This window comes from Heterodontus francisci, chromosome 1 (genome assembly GCF_036365525.1).
Source record: "Heterodontus francisci isolate sHetFra1 chromosome 1, sHetFra1.hap1, whole genome shotgun sequence".
NCBI classification, from domain to species: domain Eukaryota; kingdom Metazoa; phylum Chordata; class Chondrichthyes; order Heterodontiformes; family Heterodontidae; genus Heterodontus; species Heterodontus francisci.
Genome location: NC_090371.1, coordinates 103,711,584 through 103,737,127, shown reverse-complemented (window position 1 = coordinate 103,737,127; position 25,544 = coordinate 103,711,584). Strand labels below are relative to the sequence as shown.

The 25,544-nt window shown below is 44.1% G+C and overlaps 1 protein-coding gene across 1 annotated transcript in view; it reads left to right on the top strand.

The window, feature by feature from the left end:
• Positions 1–25,368: 25,368 nt before the first annotated feature.
• elovl7a (ELOVL fatty acid elongase 7a) overlaps positions 25,369–25,544 on the top strand; it is a 68,173-nt gene continuing 67,997 nt past the window's right edge. The window contains exon 1 of the mRNA XM_068033876.1: positions 25,369–25,452. The gene's annotated coding sequence lies outside the window, so the exon portion shown is untranslated. The remainder of the gene's footprint in view (positions 25,453–25,544) is intronic.

The window sequence follows — 25,544 nt, the reverse complement described above, 5'->3', positions numbered from 1 at the left end:
TATATTGTGTTATGTTGGGAGGAGGAAGAAGTTAGGTTTAATCCCAGGTCTGTGCTGATTTAGTGGGATGGCAATGCCAATTTGCTTCAATGCCCCTTTGGACGGATGGACAAAAGGTGACAAGGATTTCTACTCCTGATCATTATGCAGTGAACCTGCTAAAAAGTGCCAGGGTTTGACTCATCTGATGTAAACTATGTATGTTAGTGCACTCCCTCCCTGAGTGTTTTCAATATTTGCTAACCTTTTATTAGTGCTTCCACAGTTTATATTAACCAAAGTCAAATGAATTATTATTTAGTAATAGAACTTAAATAGACTGCAGTATAAAATCATTATCTTTGGCCTCCTTATCTCGCGAGACAATGGGTAAGTGCCTGGAGGTGGTCAGTGGTGTGTGGAGCAGCGCCCAGAGTGACAGGCTCTTCCACAGGTGCTGCAGAAAAATTTGTTTGTCGGGGCTGTTACACAGTTGGCTCTCCCCTTGCGCCTCTGTCTTTTTTCCTGCCAACTGCTAAGTCTCTTCGACTCGCCACACTTTAGCCCCGCCTTTATGGCTGCCCGCCAGCTCTGGCGAACACTGGCAACTGACGCCCACGACTTGTGATCAATGTCGCAGGACTTCATGTCGCGTTTGCAGACGTCTTTAAAGCGGAGACATGGACGGCCGGTGGGTCTGATACCAGTGGCGAGCTCGCTGTACAATGTGTCTTTGGGGATCCTGCCATCTTCCATGCGGCTCACATGACCAAGCCATCTCAAGCGCCGCTGACTCAGTAGTGTGTTTCAGCAGGGGATGTTGGCCGCCTCGAGGACTTGTATGATATGGCACTTGAATATATAGGAATGAAAAATAATCGGGATGCTTCATTCCAGTAGGACATGTAAAAAAAAAAAATTAATGGAAATAAATTGGTCTAGATTGCAAAGACCAGTTAACATCAGGGCGCTGCTGAGAGATGATATAGGTTCTATGGAGAATGAGGTTGAATCCATTTGGGTGGAAATTAGAAACTCTAAGAAGAAAAAGTCATTGATAGGCGTAGTCCATAGGCCACCAAATAATAACATCACATTGGGGCGGGCAATAAACAAAGAAATAACTAATGCCTGTAAAAATGGTACGGCAATTATCATGGGGGATTTTAATCTACATGTAGATTGGTCGAACCAGCTCAGTCAGGGTAGCCTTGAGGAGGAATTCATTGAGTGTATCCATGATAGTTTTCTTGAACAGTATGTAATGGAACCGACGAGGGAGCAAGCTATCCTAGATCTAGTACTGTGTAATGAGACAGGAATAATTAATGACCTCATGGTTAGGGATCCTCTTGGAAGGAGTGATCACAGTATGGTTGAATTTAGAATACAGATGGAGAGTGTGAAGATAAAATCCAATACCAGGGTCCTGTGCTTGAACAAGGGGGACTACAATAGAATGAGGGAGGACTTGGCTAAAGTGGACTGGAAACAAAGATTTTACGGTGGGACAGTTGACGAGCAGTGGAGGACTTTCAAAGCAATTTTTCAAGGTGCTCAGCAAAAGTATATTCCAGTGAAAAGGAAGGACTGGAAGAAAAGGGGTAATCTGCCATGGGTGTCTAAGGAAATAAGGGAGGCTATCAAATTGAAAAAGAAGGCACACAAAGTGGCCAAAAGCAGCATGAAACTAGAAGATTGGGAAAACTTTAAAGGTCAACAGAAAGCTACAAAAAGAGCCATAAAGAAAAGTAAGATGGAACATGAGAAAAAGCTAGCACAGAATATAAAGACAGATAGCAAAAGTTTCTATAAATATATAAAACGAAAAAGAGTGGCTAAAGTAAACGTTGGTCCTTTAGAGGATGAGAAGGGGAATTTAGTTATGGGATATGATGAAATGGCCGAGGCATTGAACAGGTATTTTGTATCGGTCTTCTCAGTGGAGGACATTAATAACATGCCAGTAATTGACAAAGAGACGAACGTAGGTGAGGACCTGGGAACAATCATTATTACGGAAGAGGTAGTGTTGGGCAAGCTAATGGAGCTAAGGATTGATAAGTCTCCTGACCCTGATGGAATGCATCCCAGGGTTCTAAAAGAGATGGCGGGAGAAATAGCAGGTGCACTGACGGTAATTTTCCAAAATTCGCTGGACCCTGGGGTAGTCCCAGTTGATTGGAAAACAGCAGATGTGACGCCACTGTTTAAAAAGGGAGGTAGACAAAAGATGGGGAATTATAGACCTCTGTAGTGGGGAAGATGCTTGAGTCTATCATCAAGGAAGAAATAGCAGGGCATCTCGATAGAAATTGTCCCGTTGGGCAGACGCAGCATGGGTTCATGAAGGGCAGGTCATGCTTGACAAATCTTTTGGAATTCTATGATGACATTACGAGCAAGGTGGACAATGGGGACCCAGTGGATGTGGTGTACCTAGATTTCCAAAAGGCCTTCGACAAGGTACCGCACAAGAGGCTGCTGCATAAGATAAGGATGCATGGCGTCAGGGGTAAAGTATTAGCAAGGATAGAGGATTGGTTGATGAACAGGAAGCAGAGAGTGGGGATAAATTAGTGCTATTCTGGTTGGCAATCAGTCACTAGTGGTGTGCCTCAGGGATCGGTGTTGTGAACTCAATTATTTACAATTTATATAGATGATTTGGAGTTGGGAACCACGTGTAGGGTGTCAAAGTTTGCAGATGACACTAAGATGAGTGGCAGAGCAAAGTGTGCAGATGACTGTGAAACTTTGCAGAGCAACATAGATACATTGAGTGAGTGGGCAAAGGTCTGGCAGATGGAATACAATGTTAGTAAATGTGAAGTCATTCATTTTGGTAGGAGTAACAGGAAAAAGGATTATTACTTGAATGGTAAAAAGTTGCAGCATGCTGCTATGCAGAGGGACCTAGGTGTCCTTGTGCATGAATCGCAGAATGTTGGTCTGCAGATACTGCAAGTAAATAGGAAGGCAAATGGAATTTTGTCCTTCATTGCTAAAGGGATTGAGTTTAAAAGCAGAGAGGTTATGTTGCAGCTGTATAAGGTACTGGTGAGGCCGCACCTGGAGTACTGTGTGCAGTTTTGGTCTCCTCACGAGAAAGGATATACTGGCACTGGAGAGGGTGCAGAGGAGATTCACTAGGTTGATTCCGGAGTTGAGGGGGTTGGCTTATGAGGAGAGACTGAGTAGATTGGGATTATATTCATTGGAGTTCAGAAGAATGAGGGGGGATCTTATAGAAACATATAAAATCATGAAGGGAATAGATAAGATACAAGTAGAGAGGATGTTTCCACTGGCAGGTGAAGCTAGGACAAGAGGGCATAGCCTCAAGATCAGAGGGAGCAGATTTAGGACTGAATTAAGAAGGAACTTCTTCACCCAGAGGGTTGTTAATCTATGGAATTCCTTGCCCAGTGAAGTAGTTGACGCTTCTTCAGTAAACGTCTTTAAAGCTAAGGTAGATATCTTTTTGAACAATAAAGGAATTAAGGGATACTGTGGGAGCGCGGGTAAGTGGATCTGAGTCCACGAAAAGATCAGCCATGATCTTATTGAATGGCGGAGCAGGCTCGAGGGGCCGGACGGCCTACTCCTGCTCCTAGTTCTTATGATCTTATGAACTTTAACCATAGACTCAAGATCAAAATTAGAATAGTTTGTCGAGCCTGCTTGTGAATCAAATTTGAAGGTCTTGTCAAAAAAAATCAATCCCTAAAACTCTAAGCTATTGTTGCAGATCTGCTGCAGATAGAGTTGAGAATAAATTAGGAAAATAAAATCACAACCATGAAAAGTTGTCATTGAAAATGCACCTACCAAACAAAAGCAAAATTGATCAGAGGCAAATGGAATTTGCATAAACACATCAGTCTACTGGTGACAATTATCCTTAGAAGGTGGTTGATAGAGTGATGGATGCAGTGCTCCATCGTACCTCCAAGTTACATTATTAAAAAGAGGCCTTTTAGAATTTGTGAGGATGTAAAATAATACACAAATTGGTTAGCTATTCGTTTTGAGAAGTAGCCAACTGGTTTCCCACAGTACTGTTGATTGCCTATTGTTAATAATTGATTGCAGCAACAATTAGAAATATTTGAAATATGCAGATGACTGTCAAGGATACCACAGGGTTATTCTTCAAACAGGCTATGACATAGGCAGGTCATGTGTCAAAAGTAAATGAAACATACTATCAGACAAGGTTCAAATTCTTCAACCTGTGTAGTAAAATAGATCAATAACAATTTCCTGGTAGGAGAAAACTCTTTTGGTCTTTTAAATAATATACCATTTCTTTGGATCTCCAAAGTAGAATAAGTTTTCTTTCTTCACTAGTCAGTGGTGTCCAAGGTGACAGCTGAACTTGTGGATGGAGCAGGTATATCACCTCTTTCAAGTCTAAGTATCAAAACAGAAAATCTACAAAGATCTTGTAAATTATTGGATTGTGAGAAAAAAATATTTAAACTTTTACTGATTCAATTTCTGTAGTTCTATAAATATTGGTACCACTAAGTTCTTTTTTTGCTTTGGTGTCATTATATTTCTTGTAAATTAAATTGATCTTTCTTTTGACTGAATGGTAGAGACTGACAGGGTGGTGTTATCTGCCTTTCATTGTGGACAGGAGTCCATGGTGGGCAGCTCATGTGATCTCCAGTGTGAGATATTGCAGTAAAAGATTAATTATTAACCTGGCTCTGTCATAGAAGACAGAGGGTAGCAGTGGAAGGGTGCTTTTCTGAATGGAGGGATGTGACTAGTGTTCCGCAGGGATCAGTGCTGGGACCTTTACTGTTTGTAGTATATATAAATGATTTGGAGGAAAATGTAGCTGGTCTGATTAGTAGGTTTGCGGACGACACAAAGGTTGGTGGAGTTGCGGATAGTGATGAGGATTGTCAGAGGATACAGCAGGATATAGATCGGTTGGAGACTTGGGCGGAGAAATGGCAGATGGAGTTTAATCCGGACAAATGTGAGGTAATGCATTTTGGAAGGTCTAATGCAGGTGGGAAGTATACAGTAAATGGCAGAACCCTTAGGAGTATTGACAGGCAGAGAGATCTGGGCGTACAGGTCCACAGGTCACTGAAAGTGGCAACGCAGGTGGATAAGGTAGTCAAGAAGGCATACGGCATGCTTGCCTTCATCGGTCGGGGCATAGAGTATAAAAATAGGCAAGTCATGCTGCAGCTGTACAGAACTTTAGTTAGGCCACACTAAGAATATTGCGTGCAATTCTGTTCGCCACACTACCAGAAGGACGTGGAGGCTTTGGAGAGGGTACAGAAGAGGTTTACCAGGATGTTTCCTGGTCTGGAGGGCATTAGCTATGAGGAGAGGTTGGATAAACTCGGATTGTTTTCACTGGAATGACGGAGGTGGAGGGGCAACATGATAGAGGTTTACAAAGTTATGAGCGGCATAGACAGAGTGGATAGTCAGAAGCTTTTTCCCAGGGTGGAAGAGTCAGTTACTAGGGGACATAGGTTTAAGGTGAGAGGGGCAAAGGTTAGAGGGGATGTGCGAGGCAAGTTCTTTACACAGAGAGTGGTGAGTGCCTGGAACTTGCTGCCGGGGGAGGTGGTGGAAGCAGGTACGATAGCGACGTTTAAGAGGCATCTTGACAAATACATGAATAGGATGGGAATAGAGGGATACGGTCCCCGGAAGTGCAGAAGGTTTTCGTTTAGGCAGGCATCAAGATCGGCGCAGGCTTGGAGGGCTGAATGGCCTGTTCCTGTGCTGTCTGTTCTTTGTTCTTTGTTTTATTAATACTATGATACAATACTCCCATTCACAGTACACACCAAGGTGAGTTTTGAATCCATAGAAGATGCAGATCTGTTTGCAGAACATGCCTTTTTCTGTGAACCAACTGCCCGAACTGAGAGATTGAGAAAAATTTTGCACAACCTGTCTTGAAGCCAAATTGGCATTTTTCTGCTTTTACGTGATGTATTATTTAATTGCATTTTTGTGTAATTGCATACATGTTGGTTGGGTTATCTTTTTAAGTTTAAAAAATGTTCAGTTTTACATTTTGTTAATGAGAACATCCTTCCACATGTACGGGAACACTGGTCTTTCATTATTCATATATGGATCAAATACAGTCTGCAGACAGAGAGTCCAACATAAAATAAATTTGGCCATCTCTGTCCCACTCCAATTTGTCATGGAAATGCAGTGTAAAACTACATCTAATTGAACACTAATAAGCACATAATTGGCAATCTTACTCAGACCATAAGTACACTTGCATTCTTTGGAATACGATGGCGGATTACCATGCTGGAAAGAACAACAAGACCATGATATGGGCGGCACAGTGGTTAGCACCGCAGCCTCACAGCTCCAGCGACCCGGGTTCAATTCTGGGTACTGCCTGTGTGGAGTTTGCAAGTTCTCCTTGTGTCTGCGTGGGTTTCCTCCGGGTGCTCCGGTTTCCTCCCACATGCCAAAAGACTTGCAGGTTGATAGGTAAATTGGCCATTATAAATTGCCCCTAGTATAGGTAGGTGGGAGGGAAATATAGGGACAGGTGGGGATGTGGTAGGAATATGGAATTAGTGTAGGATTAGTATAAATGGGTGGTTGATGGTCAGCACAGACTCGGTGGGCCGAAGGGCCTGTTTCAGTGCTGTATCTCTAACTAACTAACTAACCCCTGAAGAGTCTGTGAACCACTCCATGGCACAACTGGAACTTCAAACAATAAGAATCAAGAAGCAGTGACTGATGCTATACCCCAGAAAACATGCATAGAAAAAACTCGTTTTCACATCAATAATTATAATATGGTTGTGATGTCTGAAAAGGGTCAGAAGGAACTGTGAGATGTGGAGCAACAGATTCAGGACCAGAACTGCCTGAGGAAGAATCACCAATTGTTGCTGGTAGCAAAGTATGAGAAATGAAATTGATTTCATTACTTAGTTGAACTCTGTGTTGCTAGTGCATTTATGTGCACCTCCCTCTGGCCTCTCTCCGTGACATTGGCAATGCCTGCTAAATAAGGTACAGTTTTCTCCTGTGCTCATGCCAATTCAGAACAGGACTGGGATTGCCAGATTTATTTCATGAAGGACTCCTTAGAGCTACCAGGCATTTGGGGATGAAATTGACCTCATCAAAGATGAAAAAGCAATAAAATTGTCTTTTTTGGAGAATGAAGTAAAGAAGACGAAAAAGCTGTAAGGGCACAAAAATGAAGATGATTAACATAGCTTTTAAGATTAGAAAAGCAGCTACTTTTTTTGTAGCACTCCGAATTAGCATTTATGTATAAGTTGGACCGATGATGTAATTGTTATTTGGCTGTGTATTTCATATATCTGTTGAACTGAATAAGACAGTATTCTGTAAACCATAAATTGAGTGGCCCAAGTACATTTCAATTGGATTGCCTCCATAATCCCCAAAGAGTGGTCAACTGAGGACTTGATTTCTAGCAGTGATGTACATGGAGATGTTTGACCAGAGTGCCTGTGCCAACCCTTTGCTAAAGCAGTACAAAGCAATTCCTATTGCTAACACCTGAATACGTTTTTGATGGAGGGTGATCACGTTTCTAGTAACATATGCAATGATTGCAGTACAAAGCATTCAATGCTTCAACGCTTCATAAAAAAACAAAAACAGAAAATGCTAGAAACACTCAGGTCAGGCAGCATCTGTGGAGAGAGAAACAGAGTTAACAATTCAGGTCGATAACCTTTCAAGCAGTTCTGATGAAAGGTCATCAACCTGTTACGAAAGTACTTCCATTTTGTGTTAAATTTTGAGGACTTGTGTTTTAAAACTGAAAAAAGGAATCCATAGCTGCTGGAATTTGTGTTTCCTTTTTTTTTTATAAAAGTCATCAGAACATCTTTTGGACTTGGTTTGCAAACATGAACTGGAAGTCACCTGTCTTCAGATAAATAGCCAGCAGGGGTTACAGAACTGAAAGTTAACTCTGCTTCTCTCTCCACAGATGCTGCCAGACCTGCTGAGTTTCTCCAGCACCTTCTGCTTTACTGCCACATACATGCTCTGTTTTGTCCCAGTGTCCTGTGGAGTTGCAATCCTCCTCTTCCACTCAAGTGTAACATTCCTTCTTGTAGGCATATTGCACCTGGGTGAATAATCTTAATTTTGCACATACCAGGATGTGAGATTGATTTGTATCATAAAAGGTAAATAAACAGAAATGAAAGCATAATTTAAGAATCTCTACATATTGTGGGCTTGTAATCACCTGACTGTGAAAAGCCGCAGCCTAATGTGCATTTGGAATCTGTATTCATTTCTCTGCTAACTTTATGTGAAACAACATGTAACTGGAATTAAGTGTACTTCTTAAAGAACCAGGAAAATATATTCTAACTGCATTGCAAACGAGAAATATTACATCAATAATTATGATCAACTGCTGCAGAAGCAAAGCGTACGTGAACATGTCATAGATGAAAAACCAGGAAACAGCACAGATTTCCTCACTAGTCCTGCATTAGTTTTCAAACATGTGCAAGAAAAACTTTGCAGCCAGAAGTTAGAGCAGTTACACTGTGGAATCACCTTTGCATTTAAAAGGACCAGGGCATAAACCGAAGACAGCAGATGGGTGCTCTAGGGTGGCCCCAAGGTTCAGTGATGCCTCCCTGCTCACTCTCCTCCAGGCTATGCGGGCAAGGCGGGAGGTCCTTTTTCCCCAGCCATGATAAGAAGAGGCCCTCCCGCCTGACCAAGGCAGCCTGGCTGGAGGTGGCAGAGGAGGTAAATAGCCGTGGGCTCATCCAGTCTCAAAGGTTAAATGCCGGAAGAGGATGACCTATCATTCCCCCAGCCAGCCAGGGCCCTAGGCCTCGTGCGCACAGAGTACGACTGCCAAAGTCATCCACAGCCAAAGGGCAATCTGATCACCAGCCTTACTTCAGTCAGGCTGCTGTCGCAGAAGTAGCACCACGAAGGAGCACCCGCAAGCGTTTCCAAAAACCACCGTGACACAAATGAGGCTGCACGGGTGACACCACACTGAAAAGTTCAATCTCTAAATCTTCACTAATGTGTGTTGTTTTTACTGTGTGAATGAAGTGTGCAAATATGTACTGATCGTGTCTCCTCCCATTACATCATAGGCCTTTCAGAACTGCTAATGTATAGAATATCATTGCCATGCCAGTATTACTCATGTGCGTCTCCATGGATGCAGTAACATGGACAATGGCTCAGTCTGCTTCTGCCTCTAATGGTTCAGACAAAGATGTTGCAGATGTGGACGGCTGCACAGCAGGTTATTGAGGGTTGCAAAGCTCATGGTGGTTCCTATGGAGCAGAGACCCTTTGTTTGATAAGCTGCTGCCATGCATCCCTCGCTCACTACTCGCACTGGAGTGGAGCCTCTGTCCTCCTATGTGCTTTTCCTGCTGTGAGTCCGAAGAGGATTCCTGCTGATGTCATCATGCCAGGCCTGCCCCCTATTGGATGTGTAATTGTGCAGTGCACGGCGAGCAGCAAAGAAAGGAGCTGCCCTTTGTGGCTCATAGTACAGGGCACCACCTGATCTATCCGGGCAGTGGGAGTGCATTTTCAGCATGCCGATCGCCTGCTCAATGGTGACTCTTGTAACACCATGGCTGGTGCTGTATCTCTCCTCTGCAGCAGTGGTGGGGTCTCTCACTGGTGTCAAGAGCCATGTCTGCAAGTGGTATCACTTGTCTCCAAGAAGCCACGCCTCCATCTGAGCCAGTTCAATGAACAGCAATGACATCTGGGACAAGCACAGGTTCTAGGTGTCATGGAAGCTGCCTGAGAAACAGGCACATATTTACATGAAGCATCTCCGGTGATCACATAGCAGCTGTACCTAGATTGAGAGGAATCCCTTAATGGCAACGTCTGCAGCTGGTAGCCTGGTGGGAGCCCTGATGGCCACATGGGTGTAGTCTATGACCCCTTGCTCCTTTGGTTATCCAGCGATGGTGCTGAAACCGATGGCCCTCTGGGCCTGCCTAAAGCGAATATACTCACTGGCCCTCCGGTGCAGGGCATCGGTGACCTCTCTGATGCAACAGTGCACTACTGACTGTGTGACACCACAAAGGTCTCTGGTGGGCCCCTGAAATTATGCACAAGCGTAAAGGTTATGAGCCACTGTCACTGTGAGGGACACAGGCATAGGATGTCCAAAGTCCATGGGCTGCAGGGCATCGTTGAGCAGGGCACAGAGATGTGTCACCACCTCTCTCTACATCCACAGTCGCTTCTGACACAGGCACTCTAACATCCACTGGCATGTCATACGGGACCTGTAGATGCGCTGCATTGTATAGTGGCGAGCTCCGCTTGGGGGCTGCTGCTTACAACCAGGGGCCTCTATGTGGGCTGCACCTGCCTGTTGGTTTTGCCTGCAGTGCATATAAATCCTCAGGAGAAGCGGATCACACAATCTAGGATGAGCCATACCCATCTCCATGTGACAAATAAAGTTGTATCCTTCACTTATTCGGAGGTTCCTAACAGGGCAGGCATTGTTGTTGACAAGTACATCAGATGTTTTCATGGATCGACTATGTGGCATGGCACGGCATTGTCCAACTTAGCTCCCACTAAGAGTGGTACAGTATGACCACATAAGAATTCTACCAGCTGCATTGATTGCCCCCACCAGCCAGATAACCTTTACACACCTACCATTTCTGGCACCCTCCCCACCCACAGGATGACTGGAGTACCATTGCTTCTTCACTCACAAAAATAAACAATGGCGTAGAGCGGACACCGTTTACGGAGGGAGGGTACGTAGTACGTCCCTTCATGCCTGCAGAACTGTGCCCCCAGTAATACCATCCCCGCCCCCCACCTTCCTTCAAGTATGCAGAGTTGTGCCGCCGATAATCCCATCCCCCCCCCACCCCCCTTCATGCCTGCCGAGTTATGCCCCTGAAAATCCCATTCCCCCCTCCCTTCATACCTGCTGAATTGAGATACGATAACAGCATCCTTCCTCCCACCTCCCTTCAAGTATGCAGAGTTGAAATCCCAGTTTACAGAGACTTACCTGCGCTATCTGGAATCGCTCCCTCTTCTGCTGGACCACCGGCTTCTTTCATTCGTGAACGGGACAGCACGTGACAGCCACCCGTTCAGTGAAATATCAAGAACTGAGGAGTAACAAGCAGCGGGATGCATAATCAGGCAAGGTAAGTAGCGCTTAACATATTTAAATTGGGGTTCCGCCGCTGAGGTGTAGGGAGCTACACCGAGGTCCCACCACCGCCAGTAAAATGGGGCGGGGGATATACAACATCGGGGATCGTGGCGGGCCTCTTCCACTACAATATTCTGGGTCCCACCACCACGACACCCGACATCTGAGGGCTGGTAAAATTCAGCCCATTGTTTTTGGTTTCACTTTGCACAGTGTGTTGGAGTTTTAAAAAACATCCAAGAGCAGTCACCCCAGCTCAGTCTTTTCCATCTCTTTGAAAAGCTTGCCAGCTTTTCCATCCCTTTCAAAAGCTCTTGGAAGCGAGTGTAAGAAATAGAGATATTAATGCTACATTCATACCGAAATGCCTGTTTGAAACCCCTGCTGCCGCATTTCTCCTGAGATGCTGGAAAAACTTGCTAGATAAATCCTCGACACTGCCTGAACGAATTGCTCCAGAGAAGGATCCCAGTGACCCATCACTGTATACCTGGACACCAGACAAAAAAAAGGGACGTCTGACATCTTTCCATATCTTTTTTCTTCAAGAATTAGTAAGCATGTGGCCAAAGTATTCTTTGTCTTTTTTTTTGTAACAGAGCTCTAGAAAGGAAATCTCTATTTTTTTGGTAAACCGGTGTGTGTATGTGGGGGGGTAAGGTAAAAAAGGAACTTACATATTTCAATCTGTGTGTTAATGCTTTGCTTCATTACTGATTAAGTCTTGTTTTATAGTAAATTGATAATTTTGTTGTTTATTAGAGAAACCTGGTTGGTGTATTTTATTCTGGAATAAAGAGTCGTCTATGATTGACCGTATCGGTAACTGGATAAACGTTTAAATATATGTTGTGACCTATGGAGAAGTGGAACTGGAAAAGGCAGTGCACTCCTCCCACCTCAGTCGTAATAAACCTGAAATGATAACTCTGCTTTTTCTCTCTACAGATTCTGCCTCACCATCTGAGTGATTCCAGCATTTTCAGTTTTTGTTTCAGATTTCCAACATCCACACTATTTTGCTTTTGTCTTTATGAAGAAATGTTGTCGAACCTCTTTCACAAGATACTTATGCAAGCAGACCATTCCGTCCATCTTAATTCATCCACCAAACAACACTACACTACACCATTTCTGCATAAATTTGTTTTACTTTCCTCCAATTCTAGTCTCTTGTGCATCCCTTTTTCCTTTGAATTACCATTGGCAGTCATGCTTTCAAGTCTAAGGTTCTTGAATTCCTTCACTGCGCTAATTCCTTAGAATTTCCTCCCTCGGCCTCTCCACCTCAGCATCTCTTTTCTCCTTTATGATGCTCCTTAAAACTTACCCCTTTGACCATGCTTTTGGTCACCAGTTCTGATATCTCTTTATATGGCGTGTGTCAAATTTTGACAAAAATGCTACTGTGAAAATTGTCAGGCAAACCCCCCCCTTGCCAAGACTGAGGCACACATTTCACCAATTGAACATTAAAACTTAAAATTGCAAGCCCCTGACTGGAAGGACTTTTGTATAGTACTAGCAGTGTTGGAACAATGGGGACCCAGTCGTTGCTTCCCCAATACACAGAAGAAATGGTCAGACCAGTTTTTGTCACATGACTAACTGGCTGTTGTAGAGAATTTGAACTTCCAACAAAGGATTTGAATTCAGACAAAGCCGTGTGCTCATGGAGTGAAAATCTCTCCTGGAACTGAAGCAAGAATTACCTCCTCTCCTGTCTGCCTGCTCATCTCTCAGGGAACTGACACCATTGTGGACATGGGGCCCCAACGAAACGCAAGACCAAAACAAGATATTGCCTCAAACTGGTCTACTTATCTTTTCTTCTGCTCTTTTCTGTCCCTATTTGCATGTGTGTATCATGTGTGCATGTCAGCGTGGGCACATCGTATATCCATAGGCATTAACCATATTAGAGTTTAAGGTTCAATAAATTTCATCTTTTTTCTTTAAACCAAAGAAAGCCTGTTTGTATTCATTTCTTGGCCTTATAATTGGAAAATTTTGAACAAGGATTCACAAAAGGGGAGCTCAAAACACAGTGTGTTTAAAATTAAACCCCGTTACAATAAGACCAGATAAAGACAGCAAAAGAGCCCTAGACACATTTCTCACCTGGTCATAACAGAAATTGGGTGCTAGCATCTGGATTTTTACCCACAGATGAACGAGTGAAATTGGCAGCGGGAAGCCAAATTGTTCCCAATCAAAAAAAGCAAAATATTAATACAGGTTTTCTTGTGGTTGCGTGTGATTGACGACTAACATGTTTGCAACTGAAGTGAGTAGCTCTCCAAACCAGGGTGAAGTAACTTGGGATAAGTTAAAAGCACTGTCTATGGAGGAGTTGAGGAAAATGGCTGAGCAGTGTGGGATCACTGTACGTGGCAAGGCTGGGAAGTCTGAATTCCTAAGGCTAATGGCCAACAATTTTTCCCTTGAATCTGAAGATGCAGAAACAGGGTTAGAAGCAGACCTAGACAGGATACTGCTAGCAAAGATACAATTGGAACAAAGGAAAATTGACTTAGAAGCCAGGGAAAGAGAAAGAGAGAAACAGGAGAGGGAGAAAAAAAGCCTTCCAGAAGGACCGTGAAGAGAATGAAAAGCAAGAGAGAGAGAGAAAGAATATTCTGGAAGGAATGCGAAGGAAGAGAGTAATGGCGGCATGAGTTAACTAGGGGGCGACATAGTAACCCTAGTGAAAGCATGGCCAATATGGAGGATCACAGTTCAGGACTGGGTACAAGATTGCTAAAACTCACCCAATTAATTCCAAAATTAAATGAGCAAGATGTGGAAGCATTTCTCGTGTCCTTCGAGAAACTGGCAAGGCGCTAAAATGGCCAGCTGAGACCTGGTCTCTTTTACTGCAAAGCAAACTAACTGGAAAAACCCATGAGGTTTATTCCTTGTTGCCAGATGAGAGTTCATCAAATTATGAACTAACCAAAAATGCTATCCTCAGGGCATATGAATTAGTACCTGAAGCCTATCACCAAAAGTTCTGAACCCTCAAAAAGCAAGCCAACCAAACTTATCTGGAGTTTGAAAGAAGTAAGCAGCTGGCTTTTGACCAGTGGCTGAGGGCTTTAAAAATACAATTCAGCTATGAGACTCTCAGAGAAGTAATTCTGTTCGAGGAATTTAAAAACTCTCTCCCACTCTCAATAAAAACCCATGTAGAGGAGCAGCAGGTTCAGGGAGCCTGGCAAGCAGCCGTTCTAGCCAATGAATTTGCTTTAATTTATAAGTCGATTTCCCAGGGGAGAACCTTTCCTGATCATCCCCACAAATCCGAAAAGGACAAAGGGTAGGAAGTGATAGAAGCCCAGGCAGTCCTGGAAGAGAAAGGAAAGCAGGAGACACAGGGGGTCCTCCTCCAGCCAAAAAGGAAGGTGCTGTGAGCAAGAGTGAGACCCAGAGGCCTGTGTGCTTCCATTGTAATAAAGCAGGGCATTTAAAAGCTGACTGCTGGAAACTAAAGGGGAAACTGGTAAGGTTGATCAGGGCACACCCACTCAGTTCAGACCCTGATGGAGAAAATAGAACAAGCTGTGGCTTTATGGCAGTAAAAGTGCAACTCAGGAAGCTTACTACGGCCAGTGCAGGAAAAGTTAATAGGATTCCTGAAGGTTATCAGGGTTTTGTGTTTGAAGGGAAAGTAACCCCATATCCCTCTAGTGGGGCAAGCAAGGCCATAGTGATTCTCAGGGACACAGGAGCGACTAGATCCTTTTTACTTGGAAAAGGCCTGACCTTTCCCCCAGAGAGTGCAGTGAACACCAGAATGGTGGTGAATGGTATTGGAGGGCAGTGTACGCCTGTACCTATACACTGGGTGCACCTGAAGTGCAACCTAATTTCGGGGCCGGTGACTGTAGTCATTGTCCCTAGTTTGTCTGTGGACGGAGTTGACCTGCTCCTAGGTAATGATCTGGCAGGGGTGAAGGTGGTAGCCACCACCCCCCCAGTAGTGAAAGAAAGACCGCAGGAGGTCAGAGAGACAGGGTGATGACAGGAGAACGCCTCTGCAGAATCCCTGAATGTGTAGTGTGTCAGGCCATGATCAAACCAGCTCCCCCAGAGGAAACTGCATTGGCACTGCAGGCAAACGACCATGAGGTCTGCCTGTCCGAGACTTTCTTTGGAAAGTTGGGAGACCCAGGGAATGAATTAAATGGATTTTCCTTAGCTGAGGCTCAGTGAGCCAACCCAGTATTGAGAGAGTTAGCACAGACTGCCCAGTCTGAAAGTGAAGCAGAGGGAATCCCTGACTGCTACTTTTTAAAGAATGAGGTACTAACGAGGAAATGGAGTTCTCCTCACAGACCTGAGGGCAAGGAGTGGACAGTGGTTCACCAGTTAGTGGTGCCACACAGAGTTACTGGGGAGAAATATTAAGGGCCCACGAGACTACAGTGGAAGTACATGCCAGTATACGAAAGACCAAAACCCGCATAAGGCAGCAGTTTGACTGGCCAAAACCACAAAGATGTGGTGGAGTACTGCAGGAGTTGCCACCTGTGCCAGGTTGAGGGGAAACCCCAAGCTACCGTGAAACCTGCACCCCTACGTCCTGTGTTAGTACTCTCCAGCAGTGGGCTGGTGAACTGTAAGGGACACCCACCGAGCACAAGAGGGGACAGGCAGGCACATGGCTGGCAAAAGTTTAGAAAGAGAAGGGTGAAAAGTGACCAAGAGGGCAGGTTAAAGGAAGTCCAAGAAGAATCCCGGATGAACACCCCAAAAAATTTGAAAAGTTAGACCCCACATCTTCCTATGTGAATGCAGAGTTGCTAACAGCATTTACAGGAATGTGCAGAGACAAAGAGAGACCTCTAGGGGGCAGAGAAACTGTGAGGGTGATGCCTCACCTAGTTGAAGTGTCATAGGAGAATGCATTCAACTCTGCAGAAATACCTGCAGGTAGGAGTGTCCAAGAGAACAGAGGGGAGAGTAACAAAGACTCCATTACCATCTGGGAGAGCAGCAGAGAGGAGCGGACCTGCGGGAAGAACACGGAGCTGGGAGCAGATAAATAGAGCCCAAGGATTGTGACCTAGTGCACTTACCAACTGGGAGAGCAGCAAAGAGGAGCCCAGGTGTGCTGGAGTTTGAAAACAAAGTGCACAGTGTCATCACAGGAACGCTGCAAGGTGATTGGTTGGTGACTAAATGCTGTTAGGGAGTATCAGTAAATAGGTGGGCTAGTAACTAAAGTAAAGAGAAAGGCAAGGTCTACAATTTTTTTAATATCGTCATTAGTTTTTTTAGGGAATCAAGGTCCCTTGTTTAAATAATCTCTAATTTTTGAGAAATTTAAGGGAGTAAATTAAGGGTAAGTCATGGCAGGGCAGCTTGGCAGTGTGGAGTGCTCCTCCTGTGCAATGTGGGAAGTCAGGGACACTTCCAGTGTCCAGGGCTAACACGTGTGCAGGAGATGTCTCCAGCTGCAGCTACTCGAAATCCGCATTTCGGATCTGGAGCAGCAGCTGGGACGCTGTGGAGCATCCGCGAGGCTGAGATTATCGTGGATAGCATGTACAGGGAGGTGGTCACACCGCAGGTAAAGACTGCTTAGGCAGAAAGGGAATGGCTGTCCGCCAGGCAGAGTAGAAGAACTAGGCAGGTAGTGCAGAAGTCCCCTGGGTCCATCTCCCCCTCTAACAGCTTTTCTGCTTAAGATACTGTTGGAGCAGATAGCTTCTCAGGGGAATGCAGCAAGAGCCAAGTTTGTGGCACCATGGGTGAGTTATGTTGCACCTGAACCGGAACGGGACCAACATCCTTGCAGGGAGGTTTGCTCATGCTGTTAGTGGGGGGGTTAAACTAATTTGGCAGGGGGATGGGATACAAAGTGGAGGTACAGTAGAGGTTGATGCACAGCCAAATGTAGAGGAGAAACTAAGTCAGTCTGGAAGGCTGAGCAAATATAGACCTGTTAAGGCACAAGCAAATAATGAAAGGCCGGATTGCATCTATTTTAACAGAAGGAGTCTGATAAGTAAGGCAAATGAATTCAGGGTGTTTATTAACACTTGGGAATTTGATATTATTGCTATCACAGAGACATGGTTGAGGGAAGGGAAGGGCAGGACTGGCAGCTCAATATTCCAGGGTATAGAATCTTCAGGCATGACAAGAGAGGGGGTAAAAGAAGAGGTGGCATTGCACTGTTGATCAAGGAGTCAATTACTGCAGTAAGGAGGGATGATACCTTCGAAGGTTCCTCAAATGAGGCCATGTGGGTAGAACTTAAAAACAAAAAGGGGACAATCACTTTGCTGGGAGTGTACTACAGGTCTCCAAACAGTCAGCAAGAGATAGAGGAGCAGATATGTAGACAAATCTCAGAGAGGTGTCAAAATAATAGGGTAATAATAGGAGGGGATTTCAACTTCCCAAATATTAACTGGGATAGTCTGAGTGCAAAAGGCTTAAAGGGGGCAAAATTCTTAAAGTGCATTCAGGAGAGCTTTTTGAGCCAGTATGTAGAAAGTCCTACAAGAGAAGGGGCGGTACTGGACCTAATCCTGGGGAATGAAGCTGGACAAGTGGTGGAAGTCTCTGTGGGGGAGCATTTTGGGGATAGTGAAGATAACTCTAAGATTTAAGGTAGTTATGGAAAAGCACAAAGATGGACCAGAAATAAAGGTATTGAATTGGGGGAAGGCCAATTTCAATATGATGAAACAGGATCTGGCCAAAGTGGACTGGGAGCAGCTACTTGTAGGAAAGTCTACGTCAGACCAGTGGGAGTCATTCAAAAAGGAAATAGTGAGAGCTCAAGGCCAACATGTTCCCGTAAAGGTGAAAGGTAGGACCAACAAGTCCAGGGAACCCTTAATGTCAAGGGATTTAGAGGATTGGATAAGGAAAGAAAGCAGGCTTATGGCAGATTCAGAGCTCTGAAAACAGCAGAGGCCCTAGAGGAGTATAGAAAGTGTAAGGGGGTACTTAAAAAAGTAATTAGGAGAGCGAAGAGCAGGCATGAAAAAACATGGCTGGGCAAGATAAAGGAAAATCCCAAGGCATTTTATTATTATATTAAGGACAAGTGGGTAACCAGGGAAAGAGTGGGGCCCATTGGAGACCAAAGTGGCAATCTGTGTGTGAGGCCGGAGGACGTAGGTGAGGTTTTAAATGATTACTTTACATCAGTGTTCACTATGGAGAAGGACAATGTAGGTGTAGTGATCAGGGAGGGGGATTGTGATATACTTGAACAAAATAGCATTGAAAGGGAGGAGGTAGTAGCAATTTTAAAATAAAAACAAGAAATGCTGGAACCACTCAGCAGGTCTGGCAGCATCTGTGAAAAGAGAAGCAGAGTTAACGTTCCGGGTCAGTGACCCTTCTTCGGAACTGACAAATATTAGAAAAGTCACAGGTTATAAGTAGGTGAGGTGGGGGTGGGGCAAGAGATAACAAAGGAGGTCGAGATTGGACCAGGCCACATAGCTGACCAAAAGGTCACGGAGCAAAGGCAAACAATATGTTAATGGTGTGTTGAAAGACAAAGCATTAGTACAGATTAGGTGTTAATACACAGAATATTGAACAGCAGCAAGTGCAAACCTGAAAAAAAAACAGTGGGTAAGCAAACTGAACAAACTAAGATGAAATGAAATAAATGCAAAAAAAAGATGGTAAAAAATGTAAAAAAGAATGTAAAAAAAAAAAAGGAAGAAAAAATAACTAAAAATGAAAGTAAAATGGGGGGCTGTCATGCTCTGAAATTATTGAACTCAATGTTCAGTCCGGCAGGCCGTAGTGTGCCTAATCGGTAGATGAGATGCTGTTCCTCGAGCTTGCGTTGATGTTCACTGAAACACTGCAGCAATCCCAGGACAGAGACGTGAGCATGAGAGCAGGGGGGAGTGTTGAAATGGCAAGCAACCGGAAGCTCAGGGTCCTGCTTGCGGACTGAGCGGAGATGTTCCGCAAAGCGGTCACCCAGTCTGTGCTTGGTCTCCCCAATGTAGAGACCACACTGTGAGCAGCGAATACAGTATACTACATTGAAAGAAGTACAAGTAAATCGCTGCTTCACCTGAAAGGAGTGTTTGGGGCCTGGGATAGTGAGGAGAGAGGAGGTAAATGGGCAGGAATTACACCTCCTGCGATTGCAGGGGAAGGTGCCATGGGACGGGGACGAGGTGGTGGGGGTAATGGAGGAGTGGACCAGGGTGTCGCGGAGGGAATGATCCCTTCGGAATGCTGACAGGGGAAGGGAGGGGAAGATGCGACTGGTAGTGGCATCACGCTGGAGGTGGCGGAAATGGCGGAGGATGATCCTTTGGATATGGAGGCTGATGGGGCGAAAAGTGAGGACAAGGGGAACCCTGTCACGGTTCTGGGAGGGAGGGGAAGGGGTGAGGGTAGAGGTGCGGGGAATGGGCCGGACATGGTTGAGGGCCCTGTCAACCACAGTGGGGGGAAATCCTCGGTTGAGGAAAAAGGAGGTCATATCAGAAGCACCGTCATGGAAGGTAGCATCATCAGAGCAGATGCGTTGGAGACGGAGAAACTGGGAGAATGGAATGGAGTCCTTGCAGGAGGTAGGGTGTGTAGAAGTGTAGTCGAGGTAGCTGTGGGAGTCGGTGGGCTTATAATGGATATTAGTAGACAACCTATCCCCAGAGATGGAGACAGAGAAGTCGAGGAAGGGAAGGGAAGTGTCAGAGATGGACCATGTAAAGGTGAGAGAAGGGTGGAAATTGGAAGCAAAGTTGATAAAGTTTTCCAGTTCGGGACGGGAGCAGGAAACGGCACCGATACAGTCATCAATGTACCGGAAAAAGAGTTGGGGGAGGGGCCTGAGTAGGACTGGAACAAAGAATGCTCGACATATCCCACAAAAAGACAGGCATAACTAGGACCCATGCTGGTACCCATAGCGACACCTTTTACTTGAAGGAAGTGCGTGGAGTTGAAGGAGAAGTTGTTCAATGTGAGAACAAGTTCAGCCAGGTGGAGGAGGGTGGTGGTGGATGGGGACTGGTCGGGCCTCTGTTCCAGGAAGAAGCGGAGAGCCCTCAAACCATCCTGGTGGGGGATGGAGGTGTAGAGCGATTGGACATCCATAGTGAAGAGGAGGCGGTTGGGACCATGAAACTGCTTTTGCTTTTATTTTGCTTTTATTATAGTAGCAATTTTAGTCGGCTTAAAAGTGGATAAATCCCCAGGCCCAGATGAGATGTATCCCAGGCTGCTATGTGAGGCAAAGGAGGAGATTGCAGGGGCTCTGACACAAATTGTCAAATCCTCTCTGGCCACAGGAGTGGTGCCAGAGGACTGGAAGACAACGAATGTGGTACCATTATTCAAGAAGGGTAGTAGGGATAAACCAGCTAATTACAGCCCAGTGACTCCAACATCAGTGGTAGGGAAACTATTGGAAAAAATTTTGGAGGGACAGGATAAATCTCCACTTGGAGAGGAAGGGATCAAGGATAGTCAGCATGACTTTGTCAGGGGGAGATCATGTCTAACAAATTTGAACGAATTTTTTGAGGAGTTGACTCGGTGTGTAGATGAAGGGAAAGCAATTGATATAGTCTACGTGGACTTCAGGAAGGCTTTTGATGAGGTCCCGCATGGGAGATTGGTCAAGAAGGTAAGAGCCCATGGGATCCAGGGCAATTTGGCAAATTGGATCCAAAATTGGCTTAGTGGCAGGAGGCAGAGGGTAATGGTCGAGGGTTGTTTATGCAATTGGAAACCTGTGACCAGTGGTGTACCTCAGGGATCGGTGCTGGGACCCTTACTGTTTGTAGTCTACATTAATGATTTAGACGTGAATATAGGAGGGATAATCAGTAAGTTCGCAGATGACATGGAAATTGGTGGTGTCGTAAATAGTGAGGAGGAAAGCCTTACATTACAGGATGATATAGATGGGCTGGCAAGATGGGCAGAGCAGTGGAAAATGGAATTTAATCCTGAGAAGTGTGAGGTGATGCGTTTTGGGAGGACTAACAAGGCAAGGGAATATACAATGGATGGTAGGAGCCCCCTAGGAAGTACAGAGGGTCAGAGGGACCTTGGTGTACTTGTCCATATATCACTGATGGCAGCAGATAAGGTGTTAGGAAGGCATATGGGATACTTGCCTTTATTAGCTGCATATAAGAGCAGGCAGGTTATGATGGAGCTGTATAAAACGCTAGTTAGGCCACAGCTGGAGTACTGTGTACAGTTCTGGTTGCCACACTATAGGAAGGATGTGATTCCACTGGAGAGGGTGCAGAGGAGATTCACCTGGGCTGGAGCAATTCAGCAATGAAGAGAGACTGGATAGAATAGGCTTGTTTTCCTTAGAGCAGAGAAGGCTGAGGGGGGACCTGATTGAGGTGTACAAGATTATGAGAGGCATAGATAGGGTAGACAGAAAGAAACTTTTTCCCTTAGCGGAGGTGTCAATATCCAGGGGGCATAGATTTAAGGTAAGTGGCAGGAGGTTTAGAGGGGATTTGAGGAGATTTTTTTTCACCCAGAGGGTGGTTGGAATCTGGAAAACACACTGCCTGAAGGGGTGGTAGAGGCAGGAACCCTCACAAAATTTAAGAAGTATTTAGATGAGCACTTGAAACGCCATAGCATACAAGGCTACGAGCCAAGTGCTGGAAAATGGGATTAGAATATTTAGATGCTTGATGGCTGGCATAGGCATGATGGGCTGAAGGGCCTGTTTCTGTGCTGTGTAACTGTATGACTCCTCCCCCACAGTCAGAGGAAAAGGGAACCACCCATCCCCTGAAGTCAAAAGTCTTTACATCACACAGAGGGTTCAGGATAGACCTGCCCCTCTACTTACTCCCCTGAGAAAAAAAAGGGGGAAATTAAAGCAGCCCCGGCACCCAGAACAGACCATTTTTAATGAGCTTTAAGATTGGTGAATGAATGGAAATGAATGAGTGAAATGCATGGTTTTTCTTTCTGTATCTTATATTTCCCTCAAACTCTAACGAAATGCATTGTTTTTCTTCAAATCGCATTTCATTCCCCTGGGTGTGGAGGGGTCAGGCAAACCCCCCACCTGCCAAGACTGAGGCACACATTATTTAGCCACATGAACATTAAAACTTAAAATTGTAAGCCCCTGACTGGAAGTACATTTGTATAGTACTAGCAGAGTTAGAACAATGGGGACCCAGTCGTTGCTTCTCCAATATACAGAAGAAGTGGTCAGACAAGTTTTAGTCACATGACTGTTGCAGAGAATTTGAACTTCCAACAAAGGATTTGAATTCAGACAAAGCTGTGTGCTCATGGAGTGAAAATCTCTCCTGGAACTGAAGCAAGAATTACCTCCTCTCCTGTCTGCCTGCTCATCTCTCCGGGAACTGAAACCATTGAAGACACATAAACTCAGAGAAAAATCTCCTACATGAACAGGTTTACGAAGAATACTGGGCCCCAACGAAACGCAAGACCATATCTTCAATCAAGGACGACAGTGAGCTCAAGAAACAGTAACAAGATATTGCCTCAAACTGTTCTACTTATCTTTTCTTCTTTTTTCTGTCCCTATTTGCATGTGTGTATGGCGTGTGCATGCAAGCGTAGGCGTAAGCATAGAGTTTAAGTTTAAAGTTTAATAAATTTCATCTTTCTTCTTTAAATGAAAGAAAGCCTGTTTGTGCACATTTCTTTTGCCTTATAATTGGAAAGTTGTGAGCAAGTTTTCACAAAATGGGAGCTCAAAACACTGTGTTTAAAATTAAACCCTGTTACAATAAGACCAGGTCAAGACAGCAAAAGACCCCTAGACACATTTCTCACTTGGTCGTAAAAAAATTTAAAATTTATGATCCATAGCTCCTGAGTACCCAACAATAGGAAATGGTCTTTTCCTATTCACTTAATAAAAGCCCTTTATAATTAACTTCTATTTGATCCTTACCTGTTCCAGTGGAAATAGTTCCAGTATCTCAAGCCTCTTCTCATAACTATACATTCTCAGTCCTGTCTTATGTGAATTTGGCCGGTGAGGACGGGATTGTGTTCAGTTACCGTGCTCCATGCAATTAGAAAACCTGCTGCTATTCACTTTTTAGGCTCACACAAGTGTGGGTGAATGTGTATTTGAAAGTTCGAAGGAACAGAAAAGTTCAGGACTATTGACTATATTAGTATTGATAAAATAAATCACTAGATATGAAAAGTTGCAATCGAAATTCAACGTACTATATATAGCATTGTTCATAGCCGTGCGGTCAGGAAATCTCCTGTCCTAAGAACTGGACTGCAGCTTATACGTTTTCACACTGATGGACTCTATTGGAGAATGATCTAACGGCTGCACAAACTCATTATTCGGCTGACAAACTAAGTGACTATCCGGTTCAGAAGTGTTAGAAGAGCCTCTCCAAATATGAGAGAGTATATTTCAAGTCTTTGTTCTGAAATTTCCATGGAGTACATCACTCGGAGGAAAAAAATGGTTCCTCCGAGGGTCAAGAGGCGTATTTCCTGCTTTTAATGTGCTAAGTTGTACTAATTATCCTTGTAGTTTGTTCAAAACTATTTGCAAAACTTCAGCAATACACAACATTCGAATGCCGAGTGAAAACTCGGCGTTTTCACCTGTTTTGTTTAGTTTTGATGACATTAGAACCACAAATATAGTATACAAACAGAAAATGCTGCAAATACTCAACAGCATCTGCGGAAAAAGAAACAGATCACGTTTCAGGTCTGTGACCTTTCATTAGAGCAAATTTGGCTCTTGCGTTTTAGGACAATTAAAGCAGCTTATGTGTGGTATTTTTATTTGAAAAGTAACTTACCTTGTTCGTGAAACTGTTTTCTGAATTTGTTGCTTTATTAACTTTGGGCTGGTTGGTTGTGGTTTTGAGTCTCATATCACCTTCAATTATAATCTAGGTTGACATTTCAAGGCAACATTGAGAGAATAGATGTCCTATTTGCCTATGTAACAGTTGCTATTGTGGTCCAAAAAGTAATTTGCTTATTTAGCATGTTTATGACATGATAATGTGCTATGTAAATGCAAGTATAAATAATAACTTGCATTAAGATTTCTGTGAGCTTGCGAATGTAACTTTGAGTAATAAAGTGAGTCATATTACTATGTTGCAATTGAAATAGTGTAGTAACTGCTGGTCCAACCCAGCAGTAGCAGTGCATTACAAGATAAGTGGTTACTTATTTTCATTTAGAATGTGATCTGTTACGATATAAACTGATTATGCCTCATCGTTTATTTTGTAACCATTTGAGAATGTAGTATAGACTCAAATTCCTGAGGTGGAATTTCCCATTCTGTTCTCGGTGAAGCGAGTAACTCGATCTGACAACGTTTATCCAAACTTGGGCCCTTTTCTGCAATATTGAAGTGTAAATTGCTGGCTTGTATATATTAATCCGTCTTAATGCATGCCTTAAAATAGCATAGAGCAGAATTTGCTACGATAAACGTTTAAATTATTCAGCACCAATTCCAAAGTCCAAAGTATTGTGAGCAACACCTTGCGAGCGGAAGCCTCCAGAGCTCACAAACCTTGGGAATACTTCTTTTGCACCTGAGGCGCTGATTTCACCACTCCCTATCAATGGCGATCTCTGCATTCCCTCATGATAAATTCTGTTATGCCTTGGGAACTTTACAACCAAAAGAATATTCCACCAGCCCCATTTTCAGCCCTGTTATAGGATTAGTTACGATTGTGATTCAGGAAACGTATCTATGTGATGTGACTCCATTCTCTCATCCCACCTTCATTGTCATAATTCGTACGTTTCATTAAACAAAAACACTTGGAACACCACCTTTTGAGAGCTTGTTAGCAAGTTCGTAGCAAAAGACACTGCCATTTGACTCTATCCGATTAATAGTTTTAAAGAAAACAGAAATGGCATAGAGGATATTGTGCCGCACCAAGACACTTCTGGAAAAACCGGTTTCTGACTGAAACGACCAACCCACCGAAGTTCTTAGGTGTGTCATGTTCTCAATAGCAAGGTAAAACAATTGATTGCGGGTGTGTTTCAAAAAAGAATGTGTCAATACTAAGCCAAGCACTGGGTGAGTGTCAGCCACCACCCACACTGCCTGCCGCCTACCTGAATGAAGATTAACAAAGCACAGCCAATAGCGAGCGCCTATCAAGTTCAGTGTTAAAGTAATCTCCACCCCATCACGTGGGAACGAAGACTGAAGGAAGGTATTGAGTTGTTGGTCACTGAGTGCTGTGGCTGCTTCATCTGATCACGCTACACAGGTAGAAAATGTAGATTTCAATTTTTGTTTTAAATATTTTAGATTTTCAATATATGTCGTTTATTTTTATGATTAAAGGGTGCATTCAAGTAT